The 16,917-nt window shown below is 39.2% G+C and overlaps 1 pseudogene; it reads right to left on the reverse strand.

Annotated features, from left to right (window-relative positions):
- Positions 1-2,254: 2,254 nt before the first annotated feature.
- The window catches only part of LOC137272015 (CD109 antigen-like), a 29,837-nt pseudogene continuing 15,174 nt past the window's right edge, over positions 2,255-16,917 (reverse strand).

Here is a 16,917-nt window from a genome sequence, read left to right on the forward strand (position 1 = left end):
AGGGAATCTTGAGTACTCACAACATTAAAGTTTCCTCTTTATCATAAAGACATGTTTCTGACAAAGTATATATTCTTAACTGCCTATAGAGGTGACAAATGTTTATGTTAGTGATAATGTGTATGGCCAGTATTTCAATACATATTTCATTGTTAAGGTAATGCGTTTGAAAGCAGTAATAAATCAACTTGTTAAACACTATATTCAGAACTCGTGGAAACTCGAGAATACAGCAAACAGTTTTGTTGGAATATGCAAAAATAGCATTACTGATTGTTGCCAAAAAATGTTGACAATCCTCTAACAATCATTTAGACCGCAACAACCAGGACAGCTCAGATTCCTTCATAATGTGTGACAGTTGTTAGCAAATCATCGTGAGTGTAGATCGTCAACGGAACAGAAATCTGTATCTTAACCTCGTAGTACAAAATAAAATAAGTTGTTATCCATAAAGCTGGTCAATATTTTACTTCCCAAACCTCCAAAATGCCCCTCAACGAAACAGTTAGCATTTTGCATACATTGTCGTACATTTAGATGCAGCATCATTTGCTTGTTGCCATGTTCCAGATTGCTCCAGTCTCTAGGAAGCTGAACCATGGTCAGTTGAATTGTGGATATTCCTGTTCCATTGAATAAATATGTTGGATTTTTTAAAATAACAACAAGGACTTGTGTTTGTGGTTACTTTCCCTGTGGAATTCAAAGTTTAATGCTTCATGGCGTCCATTATCTAAACATTGTAAAATATAGTTTTCCAACACACACGTGAGGAATATTGCCTGGTGTATGTTATGGGAGATAAGCCTGGAACACATCGCTGACATAAAATATGTAAATTAATCGCCGTGTCAAGCATATCTGAGACGTAGAACATCGTATCCTGTTCATGTCATACAATCCACACCCACATACAACACAAACCTCAACTACCTGAAAAATACATTTGCGTCATCCTCTAATGTTATAGGGAAACCCTGTTGACACATTTGTGCAATGTTAGAGAAACACCACCGCCGTCGAATGATCACTTTCATCTGCGTCAAATGCTTGCGAGAACACAAAATCACATTCAAGGTAATGTCATGTTGAAATAACAGATATTCATATAGCGATAATCTAGAGAGATGGGAACTGCTTCATACTCCAGTTGAGTGACGCCTGTATCAAAGTTGAAAACATACTCCAAAAGTAGACTAAAACACGCTTTGAAAACGAGACGTGAACCAATGACATAAACACCTCTCTTCCATATTTTGATCTGTCAATAACAACCTGAAAATCAGTGGTCTACCCCATGAGGATAATTCTAGGCATATTGTGACTAGATCCAAAATGTTCCAAAGTTTCAAATTTAAGCTTACCAATTTTTTTTAATGCAGCATTTTTGTTCTTTCAATTTTCGGCTCAACTGTTCCTATTTTCGCCAGCGGCCGAGGGATTGGATACGTTGAATGAGGGTCCATGCAGATAGGAAAGGCACAGTATGTCCCATTGGTCTCTAGTATAATAACATCAAGGTTATTGGACACAATCTGAAATTTGAAGTTGATTTTGCTCATGGTAATGTATTGTTGGATGGTACAGCGATGGGAGTAATCCAGGTGAAGTCCTTCACTAAGTCTGCCCAGAGTCGGTCCTTTGTGGAGAGTATGTCTGAGAAGCCATTGCATCGTGGGTGCATGCAGTGTGTGGAACAGAACAGCAATCCAACCGACTCCTTTGCCTGGATGAACTTGTTGGGTCTCAACTATGAAACTGAGGGCTTCCTTTTTGCTGCTCAGGACCAGTCACTTCCCACTTGCAATCGTCAAAATGTGATTCTTAATGAAAATGTGAACATGAAATGTCGTCTTTGCAATGAATTTACAGAGACTGTCCAACACCATGTTAGTGGATGTCCTTCTTTGGCACAAACAGCATACCTTAAAAGACATGATGGCATGGCTCGTTGCTTTTACTATCGTCTCCGCTATGCCTGTGGCTTTGTCCCCGAGGTTCATTCATGATACGACCCTGAACATGCCCAAGGCGTCCTGAAAAATGATGCTTTTAAACTTCTCTGGAATAGGTCAAAATACAGGCTGAGACGAATTCCAGCCAACAAACCCGATCTTGTTCATTTTGATGATGCCAATGAAATTATTTATAACATTGAATTTTTTGTCCCTTTTGAGAGCAATGTGATAGGCAAGATTCAGGAAAAGCATGACAAATATGAGAACCTCGCCCTTGAAATGCCTCGCTTGCATTACAAGTACACAGTCGTCAAGCTCCCCATTGTTCTCGGTGCCCTTGGTTTGGTACCTCCTGATCTCTTGGCGCAGTTCAGGAGAGTGTCCGGGTTCTCCACCGGGAGCACAGCCCTTCTGACAATCTGGGTAATGCAGAAGGCTGCAGTGTTGGGGAGCCTTCATATTCTTGGTGGGTTCGACTAGGCAGTGTTTCCTGGGAGAAGTCCCATTCGCTGTCTGGGATGCGTGTAGAGGGGGCGAGGGCCCCGAGCTGATGATCAGCTCTACCAGCCTGACTGTGCCAGGATCACCCGAACCCTCTCTGCTGCATTCTATCCTAATCTGTAAAACATAATGGATGAAGCCGACTGGTCTCAACTGTGAAACTGAGGGCTTCCTTTTTGCTGCTCAGGACCAGTCACTTCCCACTCGCAATCGCCAGAATGTGATTCCTAATCAAAATGTGAACATGAAATGTCGTCTTTGCAATAAATTTACAGAGACTGTCCAACATCTTGTCAGTGGATGTCCTTCTTTGGCACAAACAGCATATCTTAAAAGACATGATGGCATGGCTCGCTGCCGCTATGCCTGTGGCTTTGTCCCCGAGGTCCACCTATGGTACGACCCTGAACATGTCCAAGGCGTCCTGGAAAAATGATAATAGGCTATTTATATAGCGCATATATCCATGTCCCTGGCATGTTCAAAGCGCAAAAAAATGAAACAGTCACTGTATACAAGTAAAGAAGAGAGATTGTTTGGGATCAGTGATGAAAAGCTGATGTTTAGGAAGAATGTTCCATTCTACAGCAGCAGAGTAGGAGAAGGTTAGGTGACCATGTAAGATTGATCGTACTTTGGGGACTTTGAGGCACTTTTTTACTCTGAGACCACAGTGATCTAGAAAGCAAATATGGAGTAATGATATTGGATAGGTAGACCGGAGCAGAGCCAGAGAGACAACGAAACAAAATGCATAAGACTTTGAAGAGAATTCGTTGTTCAACTGGTAGCCAGTGGAGTGATTGGAGAACAGGCCTGATACGTTCATACTTTCTTGTACGTGTGACAATCCGAGCATTATAAAGTTGAAAATTTGTGATGACGTACCTTGGCTTTCACTAGCGATTCCACAAATTAGAATGAACATGAACTGAGGAGGCAAATAGCATGTTGATGGAAAAACCCTCTTTTTTAATATCCTCTTAGTTGGGTTTCAATCCCCGATTATCCAGGTCATATTTTCTGCAGTCTATTTGAAAGAGTATCCAGTACCCATTTGTCACCTTCATTGCTCCTATGTGTTATTCAGTGTTTGGACCCATGGAGATCCCTAATCAAACAGATCTGTAACGATCTATGCTTGTGAGATAAGTCGTGTGACCAGACTCGGTGATTGGCTGTTGGCGTGTCGTTGTGACGAAACGACATTGTTCATTGCTCATAACATCAGTCACTGCATATCGTGGTTAGGACTATCGTTTTCAGCTGTAATATTGTTGATGTGATAGTTTATTATAGTTATTTTTATAAATATTATCTTTATTTCCACAATTTACATGATACATGTGTAGTACATTCAGGTAAGTATCAAGGATGGTATAAGTAGTAGCGTTAGTTACAAAGATATTTGCTTGATACACCTTTAACACACTTTCACAAACCCCAGTCATGAAATAGATAAACATTCTATCTTCGAGATTGCAATGATCATAGCTAAATGCACTTATAATATGTTCTCTGGGTTATTGCACGTGAATAGATTATGAAAAGATGACCACAAGGTGAAGAACACGATGTTGCTGCATGTAGAATATGCATTGTATTTTGTGATTTCATGATAGTATTTTGCTATCTCCCTCACTATGCGGTTAAAATATGGAACTTGTTGTTTTGTTTTGTGTGTATATATTACCCGTTTCACTACAAGACATATTGCGTTTAAAGGGTTATTATTTTTTTCCTTTAAACCCGAGTAGAGTATTTTCTGGTGTAAAATTAATTCTGCCGCCAGTTCCAGTCTTAAGCAGCTGTGCAGGTTCCCCCAAATCATTTTAACATGACAACAATCATAAAACATATGGATGCTTGCTTCTAGTTCTTTCGAACAAAATGTACATATAGGTGTGTCCTTTAGTCTAATTCTATTTAAGAAAATGTTTGTAGGTATAATATAATACAGTATCCTCATCTGTAACCATTTTAAAGAGTTACATTTTGTACATCGATTTGTCATCATATATATGTTTCGTAACATTGTGTTATCATATTGTGTTTCAGAGACCCTTTCATAGTTTATTATAGTGCCGCATGTTATAAATGAATAGACTGCAGAGTACAGTATAATAAATATAAACACCAGGCGTTAAAAGGCCGAGAGACACCTTAAAAAGAATGCTTCCAACATATAACATACGCTTAAGAATATGTAAGCATTGCTTACGTGTATACATACGTGGATACATACATGCAAACGTACCTACCTACCTACCTACCTGTCTACCTATCTACCTACCTACATACATACATACACACACACACACACACACACACACACACACACACACACACACACACACACACACACACACACACACACACACACACACACACACACATACATACATACATACATACATACATACATTTTGAATTTTGTTCACATGAATTGTGCCAGAGTGTTAAGCCCAGAAGGCGGTTCCCAATGCGCCAATCTGGTGGAAGAATTATTCTTATGTTTTTTCTGCTGGAGTATATCATCCGAGTATCCTTGGTGCTGCAAGTCGGAGACCCGCTTGTGTTTAGTATTGTCCTTTGTCATACTCCGTGGTGGGTGGGCAGCTCGGATGATGAAACATATATACTACCTATGGAATACCAAATCCCCCCAAAACGAAACAAACGTCAACTTGACAACGATGATGACGCGCCAACGACCTTCCAAATCAATCGACTATTGGCCACGATTTTTAGTTATGGAAACTGTTGACAAGATACCACTGAAACTTAACCCTTTTGCCATTTCCAAGGGTATACATGGCATTGCAGGTGAGGTTAAAAACATTAGATGCTTGCGTTCTGGCTCTCTGTTGGTTGAATGCAGCAGAATACAGCAAGCAACCTGATGTCAACTGAAGTATTTGCTGGAATTCCCGTGTCTATCACTGTCCACAGGACTCTGAATACTAGTAAAGGCATAATCAGAGACAGAGATGGATTGTTTGCTGGTATGTCAGAGTTAGATATTCTTTCTGAGATAAAAGATCAGGGAGTGATTTATGTTAAAATCGTTTAAAAAATAATGCTCCGTTTGTTGTACCCGAACAGTCTACTCAAACCATGACATCTTCTGTCAACACTCAGTTGGTATCTTAAGTCCCGTCACAGTCCTGTAGTCAGACTTCGTCTGTATCTGGAGAACAGTCTTTGTCTCAGTTAACTCACAAATCACGATCAAAAACAAACTCAAAGGATATTGTTCAAAGTAAAACTGACTCAAGAACAGAATCTTCAAAAAAGATTGGCAGTCCCTAGAAGGGTTCAGAAAATCCTGTAAACCTATTCAATAAATACGGATCGCTTGAGGAAATGGAAGTGTCAGAAAACTTCGATCCCAGGACACATAGCTTGTCGCCCTCGAAAAAGGTGAGGGGTAGATCCCCTCTTAACCCACCAAAAAGATAGTTTATTCCAAAAACATTGTGCAGTGGAACTGTAGAGGTCAATGAGGTACAGCTATTAGTCCAAGATTTAACACCATCAGCATTCTGTTTGCAGGAAACGTATCTGAAACAGACAGACAGTTTTACATGACGCCAATTCAAAGGTTATCATTGTTTTTCTCCCCCAGGTAATCGGGCCACTGGAGGATCTTCTATCCTTGTGCGACAGGATATTATACACAGTCCTTTTACACTCAAAACTAATCTTCAAGCTGTAGCAATACGACTCATTTGCTATGTGTTGCGTTTACCTTATGTTCTCTGTATATTCCACCTTCGTCAGCACTTCAGCAGACTGATATTCAGTCTCTCTACTGAAGTCCTGTGTTATCATGGGTGACTTAAACAACCACATCCCACTCTGGGGAGTTCATCTCTAACAACGACCTGTGCATATTTAATGACGATTCAAGCACGTACCTGCATCCAGCCACTGGCAGATATTTTTCTTTCGATCTGTCGGTTTCAGATCCTAACCTATTTAATGAATTTGAATGGAAAGTTCACAATGATCTTTGCGGAAGTGGCAATACTTTCAGAAACAACTCCATCTGATTCTCCATCATTTACAAAATATACCTTTTCAAAGGCTAACTGGTCCTTGTATCAAACTATCTGTAACTCGAAACTACGACCAGAATGTTTCAATGATGCACCTGAATCCATTCAGACATTTTCTGACATTCTAAATGAAATTGCTGATGAGTGTATACCTAAGTCCTCTACAACTCTACATGTATAAAACCTGTTGCAAAAAAATTCATCATCTGCGTATTATGTCCCAGAGTTTCAGAAATATCAGAAACAAGAGGAAAAGAAAATACTTATTTTTGATTGCAATAATGGTGAAGATTATAATGAAGTCTTTTCATTACACGAGTTATATACAGCTCTTGAGCAAGCTCACGACACTGCATCGGGTGAAGACAATATTCGTTATCAGCTCCCGAAACACTTGCCTGAACCATGTCTGATGCCAATTTTAGATATATTTGACAAAATATGGACGTCTGGAAATTTTCCTCCTTCGTGGCGTAATGCCATTGTAGTCCCAATACCAAAGCCTGGCAGGGATCATACAGATCCGTCTAATTACAGACCAATATCTCTCACTAGTTGTGTCTACAAAAACCATGGGACGTATGGTGAATAATAGATTAGTTTGGTATCTTGAAACCAATAGCCTTATCGCAAATATTCAATGTGGTTTCAGAAAAAAACGTAGTACCATTGATCCTCTGGTACGACTAGAATCTTTTGTTTACAATGCTCTGGTAAATAAACAAGTTACAGTATCTATTTTCGTTGATCTCGAGAAAGCATACGATACCACCTGGAAACATGACATTTTGAAGGATTTACATGACTTGACTGTTTAAGGGGTCATTTAGTTCTTTTTATATCACAGTTTTAAGAAGACAGACAATTTCAAGTCCGAGTGGGTTCAACCCTGTCTGACCATTATAATCAGGATCAGGGTGTTCCACATGGCAGTATTTTGTCTTTAGTATCTGTCAAGATAAACAGTTTATCTAAGTTTTTAAATGATTCAATCGATGATTCATTATATATTATATATATGGCAGCAATACAAGAACAGTAAAACTAGCAAGTTGAAATTAATGCATTAAAATCATTATCAGCTTTCTTGAGAGGATTTTAGTACAACATACATTGCAGACTTTTGTCTAATTCGTATTGGATATCATCATTGGACAACAGCCAGCTAAACGTATCATATAACTGGAGGCCCATAAAGCTTTCAAGAGTTTTGTTGTTTACATTTATGAAAAAACCCGTGAAGGTCCCAGGGTGGAATAGACCTTCAGCATCCCATGCTTGTCATCCATATGCTTGTGTTTGTCGTGAGAGGCGACTAACGGGATTGGGTGGTCAGACTCGCTGACTTGGTTCACACATGTCATCGGTTCCCATTTGCGCAGATCGATGCTCATGTTGTTGATCACAGGACTGTCTGGTCCAGACTCGATTATTTACAGACCGCCGCCATATAGCTGGAATATTGCTGAGTGGGGCGTAAAACTAAACTCACTCACTAACATTTATGAAAAAGTCTATTTTTGCTGAATGTGGCCTGAAACATTACAGGAAGCATTGCCTGTAACTTCCGTCTTTATTGCCAAGTTCATTCCCAAATTAGATTACGGGCAAAACGAATTTGTCGAAGCGAATAGCTCCAGTGAGTGAGTGATTGCTTGAGTTTAGTTTTAGTCCGCACTCAGCAATATTCCAGCGGTCTGTAATGACTGGAGCCAGAGTATCTGACAAAGTATATTCCGAATATGTCGGAATTGCTTTCCTTTGGTTGCGTGGCGATTTCATGTACCTGTAGATGATGTACCTTCCGCACTCATGTAACACCCGCGGGACGGATTGTGTGAACACTAAAGCCTCAGACTTTGAATGGTTCAAGGAGTACAATTTTGAAGGGTGTCCTCAGGAGTGCTCCAATAAGGCAGCCATGTAACTGCATCGCTGGATGGGAACCTCGTCAAGGTACTTCTATTTTTTTTTCATTTTAACAACAATGAACACGTCACGTCCAGTTATTCGCTATGCGTTGGGTGGGAACTTCGACCAGGTATCGTTTTTCTAATGACTTTTTCAATTTATTCTCATTCTTTTTGCGATACAAACAAAAACGTGCCGGCCATTTTGAGCATATCTGAAAACCTGAGTATATGATCTTTTACTTCAAATTGATCTAAATATGCCGTGTGAGAGCTAATTGTTACTCCTTAGTCAGGTGATAAACGTTGAAGGAGCAAGAATTAGCTCTGAAACGTCGTATGAATAATACGAAATTCTTATCCATAAACATTTGTTATGTATTCATGTTCCATGTTCCATAAAATGTACATCACATCGGTATCTGTGCACCTTTTTATATGAATGCCCAGAGGCACGTGGCATGATGTTTCTGTTTCAAAGTGATGTTATCTGTTACAGGAGATTTCCAACAATACATCTGAGTTCATATATTACATTAGTAAAAGTAGAGGATATTCCGTTTTGAGTTTTGAGAGCATACCACTAACCAATGCTAATTCATATCGGATAAAATAGTATATGTTCATACAGATGAAACATTTCCAAGTGAATGGAACATATTGTCACATTTTCCCTTACTTTCTCTTCGCCATCTGTTTCCTCCCTGGCTTCATCATTTGTATATAATTGATCTTGAAAATCAAGTATGTCCTACCTTTTAATGAACTGTCTCGTAAAACAACAGGCTGGAAGGTGTTATTATGCGTATATTTTCAGTGTTATGATATTTAATAGAGAATGGGATATATCATGTATATGCTGATATCAGAGTACAACCCAAAATACGTCAGGATGAGGAGACATTTGCATTTTTATTTCTACAATAAGTTGAATAACTGCTTCAATGCCGGCTCTTTCCTGATGATGCGAACCTGTTTATGAAGACTGGAAGACAATATGAACAATTTTAGCATACGATATGACTAAGTGATTACAAATATCGACATGTACATGATGGCAATGGCAAATAATCAAGGTTATTCATGGTTAACACATAAAATAATGTTTTATTTATCCCCCAGGAGGTTTCAATTATCAGTCTCTTTAATTATTTGTGCCACAAATCTTCTATAATTTCAAAAATCTGGTTCTGTTAGTAAAACGAGTACTATATTCTGACCATATGACAACACCAACAGCTATAAACGGCCATGATTAATTCTCCTACCATCTGGCAGCACTTAGCGCAAATGTCACACACAGTTGCGTCAGGTAGTGTCTTTGAACTGTAGAACGCGACGCCCTGGTGTGCTGTAAGATGGAGTGACATTAGAGTCACACAGTCATTATGTTCACTCTATCAGTCCTGTTTGACGTTGACAAAAATCACCTCAGGGCTCCATAACTTCTATTTCCAAGAAGCACGCTAAATATATGAAACGTATCAACTGTTTAAATGTTCAATGGTTACCTGCCCCTGAGAAGGTAGACACGGCGACGACATCGCGGGAGAGGAAAATACGCTCTTCTTTCTTAGTCAAGTCTTTGTAGTGCCTTTTTCTTGGGCACAACACGTTAAATGAAGAATGGGGATCGACGTGGACAGTTGGAGATGCAGAATTGGGTGTTTTAAGATGCCCATGGGTCAAAGACAAATTGAACATGTTAGCAAGTACATGGCGGAGACAACATGGACCCCAGGTATGGACGTCGCCTACAGGCTGTACGCAGTTGGTGTCACTTTAACTGTCATTATGTTGATGAGTCACAGTATAATGATACATAGTGTGAATCTCAGACATATTTTCTCTCATTTGCTCAGCACAAACAATTTTAATTATTGTCAAGAAATTTCAAACGTGCGCACGTGTGACAGGAGTTGCACGGATTCTACAATGTTTACATTTGACGCAAGATGGCAGCTCCTGTTGTCGGGTGACATCGAGCCCAACCCGGGACCCGGACCCAGCACTAGGTGGAGGGGATCCCAGCCGGACACCGAGGCGGAGACCAGTATGAGTGAGTCTATGAAAACACTAACTGGCCAATTTGATGCATTGAATAAGACAATAGCGTCCATGAGTGAAATGCTAACGACCCTGAAAAATACAGTGGACCAAAACAGTGCAAAACTTAATAATCAGTTGGAACAAATTCAAAACGAAAATAAAGATCTTAGGAAGATTGTAATGTGTCAGGCAAACACTATCACTGCTTTAGAGGCTAAACTTGATAAAAGTGAAAACTACTCCAGAAGAAATAATTTGATTTTGTTTGGAATGGAAATGGAAGGACGGTATGAAGAATCGAGTGAATCTAAAAGAAAAGTTTATTCATTTTTGAAGGATACATTGTGTCTACAAAACGGGGATGATATTCTTTTCGACACTGTTCATAGGTTGGGCCCAAAGCGTGAACAGGGGGGAAATCCGCCTATCATGATGAAGTTCGTCTCCAGAGACGACAAACTCAGTGTCCTTACCAAAGCTAAGGCAGAACTGAAAGGTAACACCACTTTCAGAGTATCTGAAGACTTCTCTCCAAAAACGAGACTCAGAAGAAAACAACTCATACCCCACCTTAAACAAGCCAGGGACCAGGGCAAAACAGCCTATATCAAAGGCGAACTTCTAGTTATAGATGCTGTCAAGTTCATGCCAGATAGTTCCGGGGCTCTAGTCCGAGTTGCCGGAGATATACACGGATTACATTCACCAGGTCATGATGACCTAAATCACAGTGCTTTATAGCAGAGTGGCCTTGACCCTGTGACTGATATCGACATTGATATTGACACCCGATCAGAAAGCTCGTGCTCCACGTGCACCCCAGATGCATCACATTCTCTGCAACTAATAAGCTTGTTGTGTTGGAACGTAAACGGCTTGTATAGTAAAGTCATTCATCCAGACTTTTGTAAATTTATCTCTAAATATGACATCATATGTTTGACCGAAACTTGGGCTAAATGTTCTAATGACTTCAGTAACTTAATCGCCTGTCACTGTGCATTTCAATCAGTTCGCCCCAAGGTAAACAACATCGGTCGGTTCAGCGGTGGTGTCGCTATATTTATACGTGACAATATTTCATCCTTTTTCCATCGTGTACACGAGGAGTGGGTAGACGCCGTGTTTCTTGTATCTAGTCGGTGTATAAGGTCAGGCAAAAAGCTTATACTAGGCTGTGTCTACATAACTCCTGAAAAACCCAACAGTAGCGATGGGGTTGAGCGATTGGAAAGTTATGTTGCGGTAATACAAAACGAATTCCCAGACACTGACCTCATTATTTGTGGCGACTTTAATAGCAGAACTGGCACTGAACTAGACTATATCGTTGATGATAGTGTGGACTTTTTACCCTTTGACGAAGACACATACGAGGAATTTGATGCCCCACCTGTGTACCCAAATCGTAAAAACAAAGATCTGGTTGGAAATAACTATGGTAGAGAATTGCTAGACTTATGCAAAACGTTTGGATGGTACCTGTTGAATGGCAGATTTTCAGACGAGGGGGACTATACATATGTTGGCCCCACTGGTTGTAGCACACCAGACTACATTGCAGTGTCAGCATCGTTGTACCGTTATGTGGAGGACTTCAAGAGTGTCTCTCGCACGGAGTCGGATCATCTCCCACTCACAACTATAATCTCATCCCTGTTCGATGTTGGCAGGCCAGCCGATGATAAGTATTTTCTTTGTAGTAACAGATGTAAATTTAAATGGAATAATGAAAAATCACAATCATATCTTGATAACCTGCAAAATGCTGATATAAGTAATTTGTTCCAGGACTTTATGAACAGTCCACATGTCAACACTGATAAAGCAGTAAACATATTGCAGCGCATTCTGCAAAGCTGTGGGCAAGATATGGAATGTAGACATGCCAAAACCATTGACTCTAATCAACAGCCAGAATGGTTTGATCAACAGTGTCAGACTCTTAAACGTGAAAAGTACAAATTACTTAATATGTTTAGAAAAACAACAACATTTGACAATTTGAATAGATACAAAGACATTAGATCCAAGTTCAAACAGACCTGTAAAACCAAAAAAGATAGCTATAATCGTTCGATTACAAAAAGAATACATGATGCAGCTTGTTCTAGAGACTGCTCAGCATTTTGGAGACTTGTGAAATCACAAATCGTGCTATGGAAGAACGTGTAACGCCATCAACATGGGCTGCATACTTTAAGGACTTGCTGAACCCGACGTTGCCAGAAGATGGCAACTTTTCAGAAGATGTCAAATCATACATTGATAAACATGACTTCAATACATGTGTTGACTGTATTAATGACGATGATATTCTATCATGTGACTTTACAGTTCAGGATGTACTAGATGCTATCAGACATCTGAAAGATAACAAATCCCCAGGCGATGATGGTATACCCGCAGAGTTTTTCAAATATTCTGAACATATAATTGTTCCTTACTTAGTATTACTGTTCAACAAAATTCTTTCATCCGGTGTTTGGCCAAATTCCTGGTCAGCTGGTATTATCATCCCACTATATAAGAAAGGTAGTAGATCTGACCCGAATAACTATAGGGGAATCTCTCGTCTAAATGTAATGAGCAAAATTTTTGTTTCGGTTCTAAACAAACGGTTGGAGTACTTCTTGGAACTTCATGAGATAATTGGAGAATATCAGGGTGGATTTAAGACTGACCATTCGACTGTGGACAGTATCTTTATTCTCCAGACAATCATTCAGAAATATTTAACACGCAAAAATGGGAAGATATACGTTGCATTCATAGATTTTCGTAAGGCCTTTGATATGGTGAATAGGTTTAAACTATTGTATGTTCTTTTGCACAATGGGATCCACGGTAAATTTTTCAAGTTGATTGAAAATATGTATATTAATGTCAGGGCCACTGTAATCTGTGAGTACGGTAAGAAATTAACTGAATATTTTTGTAGCGCCTGTGGGGTTCGGCAAGGCTGTGTTCTTAGTCCTGTACTATTCTCTTTATATATCAATGAACTTGTATCGATATTAGAAACCAAGTTTGATGATGGTATATTTATCTCTGAAAATATGTTGAATATCATTGCTCTCTTATTTGCAGATGATCTGGTTCTGATTGCCGATACTGTCGTAAGATTACAGCGTCGCCTTGACGTCTTACATATATATTCACACCAATGGGGCATGGATATTAATACTGATAAAAGTAAAATTATTGTCTTTAAAATGGGTGGCCCATTGTCCAAACATGAAAAATGGTTTTATAATGGTACCCAGATGGAAACTGTCAATATTTATAAGTATTTAGGACTTATGATAACTCCAAAACTGATTTGGACTAGGGCATGTAAAACATTATCCGATCAAGCTAATAAGGCACTGTGGCCGATCAAGTCATTTATAAGACGATACGACATGTCACCCTCAGAAGGATTGTACATCTTTGATAAAAAAATTGTACCAATTCTAACATATGGTGCCGAGATATGGGGTTTTAAAAAGAGAGAAAGTATTGAAATTATCCATCGAAAATTTTGCAAATTCTTACTTCAGATTAGTTACAGATCATCTAATGTTGTTGCATATGGGGAATGTGGGAGGACACCCTTAAGCAATGTTTATTATGTCAAATGTATTAAATACTGGCTGAGATTATTAAGAATGCATCCAAGTAGATATCCATATAAATGTTATCAATTCCTATTATCTGTTGAATTCAGGAAACGTGCAACATGGGCGCGTCACGTCAGTGATTTGTTATTTCATTATGGTTTTGGTACTGCTTGGATTTCCCAAGATGTTGGCGATACAAAAATGTTTCTATATATGTTTACCGAAAGAATTAACAACTGCTCCATGCAAGAGTGGCATCTTTCCCTAGATGCTCCTTCGCTGTCGTTTTACAAATCACATAAATCGCTGCTGACCTGTGAAAAATATCTATCATTGAACATAAGTAATAAATCTAAACGTCTTTTCACGTTATTCAGATCAGGATCTAGTGCACTTGGTATCAAATATACTAGACGAAGTATTGCCTCTTCCAATGACGACATTGTGTTATGTAAACACTGTAAAAGTATCGAAGATGAAATTCATATTGTTTATATTTCTAAACGCTATGAGGATATGCGTCGCCGTTACATTCCAAAAACGGTCCATGGATACTATTATTCCCTCCATAGCATATGTACATCATCAGACATTAATATCATAAATAACTTTGTCAAGTACTTAGAACATGTTTATTCTGCTCCTGTTAGCGTTGTTTCATGAAACTGGTAACCAAAATCACTATTGTACCATCTTGTTCTATGGGTCGTATGGCCTTTATACAAATAAACACTTCTTCTTCTTCTTCTTCTTCTTCTTCTGTTTAAATGTCACATAGGGATGTTGTCAGTAATTATTCAAGCAGAAGGGGAATGTAAAGATTATGGTAACTTACTTGGCTCATAGTAGTCAAAGGCATGGATTGGGGATTCCTGCAGCTTAGCAACCAGACCATTTCTTCTTGCAGTGAACCTGAAGCATGTTTCATTAGCTTCCAACTGTAAAAAATATGATATAAATCATGGAGACGTGTATATTTATCAGAGATGTCTGCCCATCTCGCCATCAAAAACATGCATGCATAAACACACGAAGATTTGAAGTGATATCATTTCAAGTCAAATAATTCATGGGTGTTTCGCAGTTTTAGTTTATATTCTGGAGAGTTCTGTTTCCAGGCTGCTGAAGTTCATGGCCATACGTTCCCCACTCTCTGCGTAGTACTTCTAATTATAATGTAGCGTTTCCGACAAAGCAGGTTTCTCTTTTGTGTAATTGTTTGTTTAATGTTTCATTAAATGTGAAAGTTGAATAACTGCTAGGCACGTCGTTGAAGTAGAAGACAAGAGTCTTTCCCAACAGTTAACATCGCTGTAGTTTGCGGGTGACATAGATTGACTCCATGTCCGGTTCGAAGCCTGATGGGATTGTAATCTCGACCACGGCCATATTGCTGGTTATAGCCTTGCTGTAACTGTTGGAGGTCAAGGAATCATGTGTTAGTGAGCCGTCACAGATATAATACATAGGAATGTACCTACCTAAACAGAAAAAATGATCTGTAGGATATAACAGTCATATATAAAGAGGCTAAACTTTAAATATGCCAAGGAATCAACTACAACACCCAACTCAGTGATTATAGAATGAGTGTGCTCATAAGAAGATCAACCAACACAAGGTAGAGCAATGGACGCCCTCTCAGCCGTAACATCATCCACAGACACACGCAGTGTGTTACCTCACACAGGTCCTGAGTGTGTACATGTTAAACGTCTCGATCTCAATGTCCTCACTGATATCGAAGTACTGCTCCTCTACCGGCTTCTCCACGTTGAAGAACGATGCAATCTGTAGAAAACCAGCATTCCCGTTCTATGTACTGTCTAATAGCCACAATGTACTTATAAGAGCATCATTTTTATATAAACACATTCAGTACCCTAACAATATTTCTTTGGAAATATGAGATGGCTTGATTCTGTACATAAAACAAACAGACGTAATGCAAGGAAGGTTGCTGTGCAGCGCTAGCAAATGATGTACAATAATGTCAATGTATCTAATGATACCAACCTCAAGGTATCCAACTCCATGGCCTTGGGCTCTTACGTTGAAGGTACCTGTGAAATCATTGGCCTGAAATAGAGTTTGTGCAAGATAAATATATAACAGTTTTTCAAAAAAATATTTTCAATGACACACCAAAGTTACTGTATAATGTATCATATGTTAATGCTATAACAATTTGGAAACTTACATCAGTAGCTTGAAGGTCAAGGGCGTTTTGGGCATTGATTTCAAAATGTTTGCTGAATTTCCTTGAACTGATGTCGGCGCTGATTGTGAAGGAATCTGAGTTGATGACGGTGGCAAATGCAGAAAGGGCGTCGAGAGCAACAACAGTATCCTGGAAATCGGATTTAGCATTATTCATGACAATTCTCCAGTAGAGAACAAAGTTAATCGAGATATTTTCTTTTGTGTTAATTTCATATGCTCTTGAAAAATCATTTTTGTCGTGGTCTCTTTTTTAGCTTTCATCATATCATACTTGCTTGACCTGAGTAGAAACGAAGCCACCATTGGGATTCCTGGTGGAAATGAGCCATTTCATGATAGACAGGCCTTCCTGAGAGCATATGTCTTCAGAGCGTAGCCTGTTGTCTCAATGTCGATGGTGTCAGCGTGTTGGTGATACGGTAGCTGGACGTAGAGTGACTGAATCTCTCCCAGAACATCATGTCGTCTGCAGTGTAAACAGTTGTTTGTAAAATACCATTACAGCGTACAACCGCTTGTGCAAGAACACTGTAATCATTTTATTTAAATAGCGAGTCTAGTTCGGAATGTAGATGTAGCCGTACCATACGCTGAAGAATTTTTTTTCTTA

This window comes from Haliotis asinina, chromosome 2 (assembly GCF_037392515.1).
Source record: "Haliotis asinina isolate JCU_RB_2024 chromosome 2, JCU_Hal_asi_v2, whole genome shotgun sequence".
Lineage (NCBI taxonomy): Eukaryota > Metazoa > Mollusca > Gastropoda > Lepetellida > Haliotidae > Haliotis > Haliotis asinina.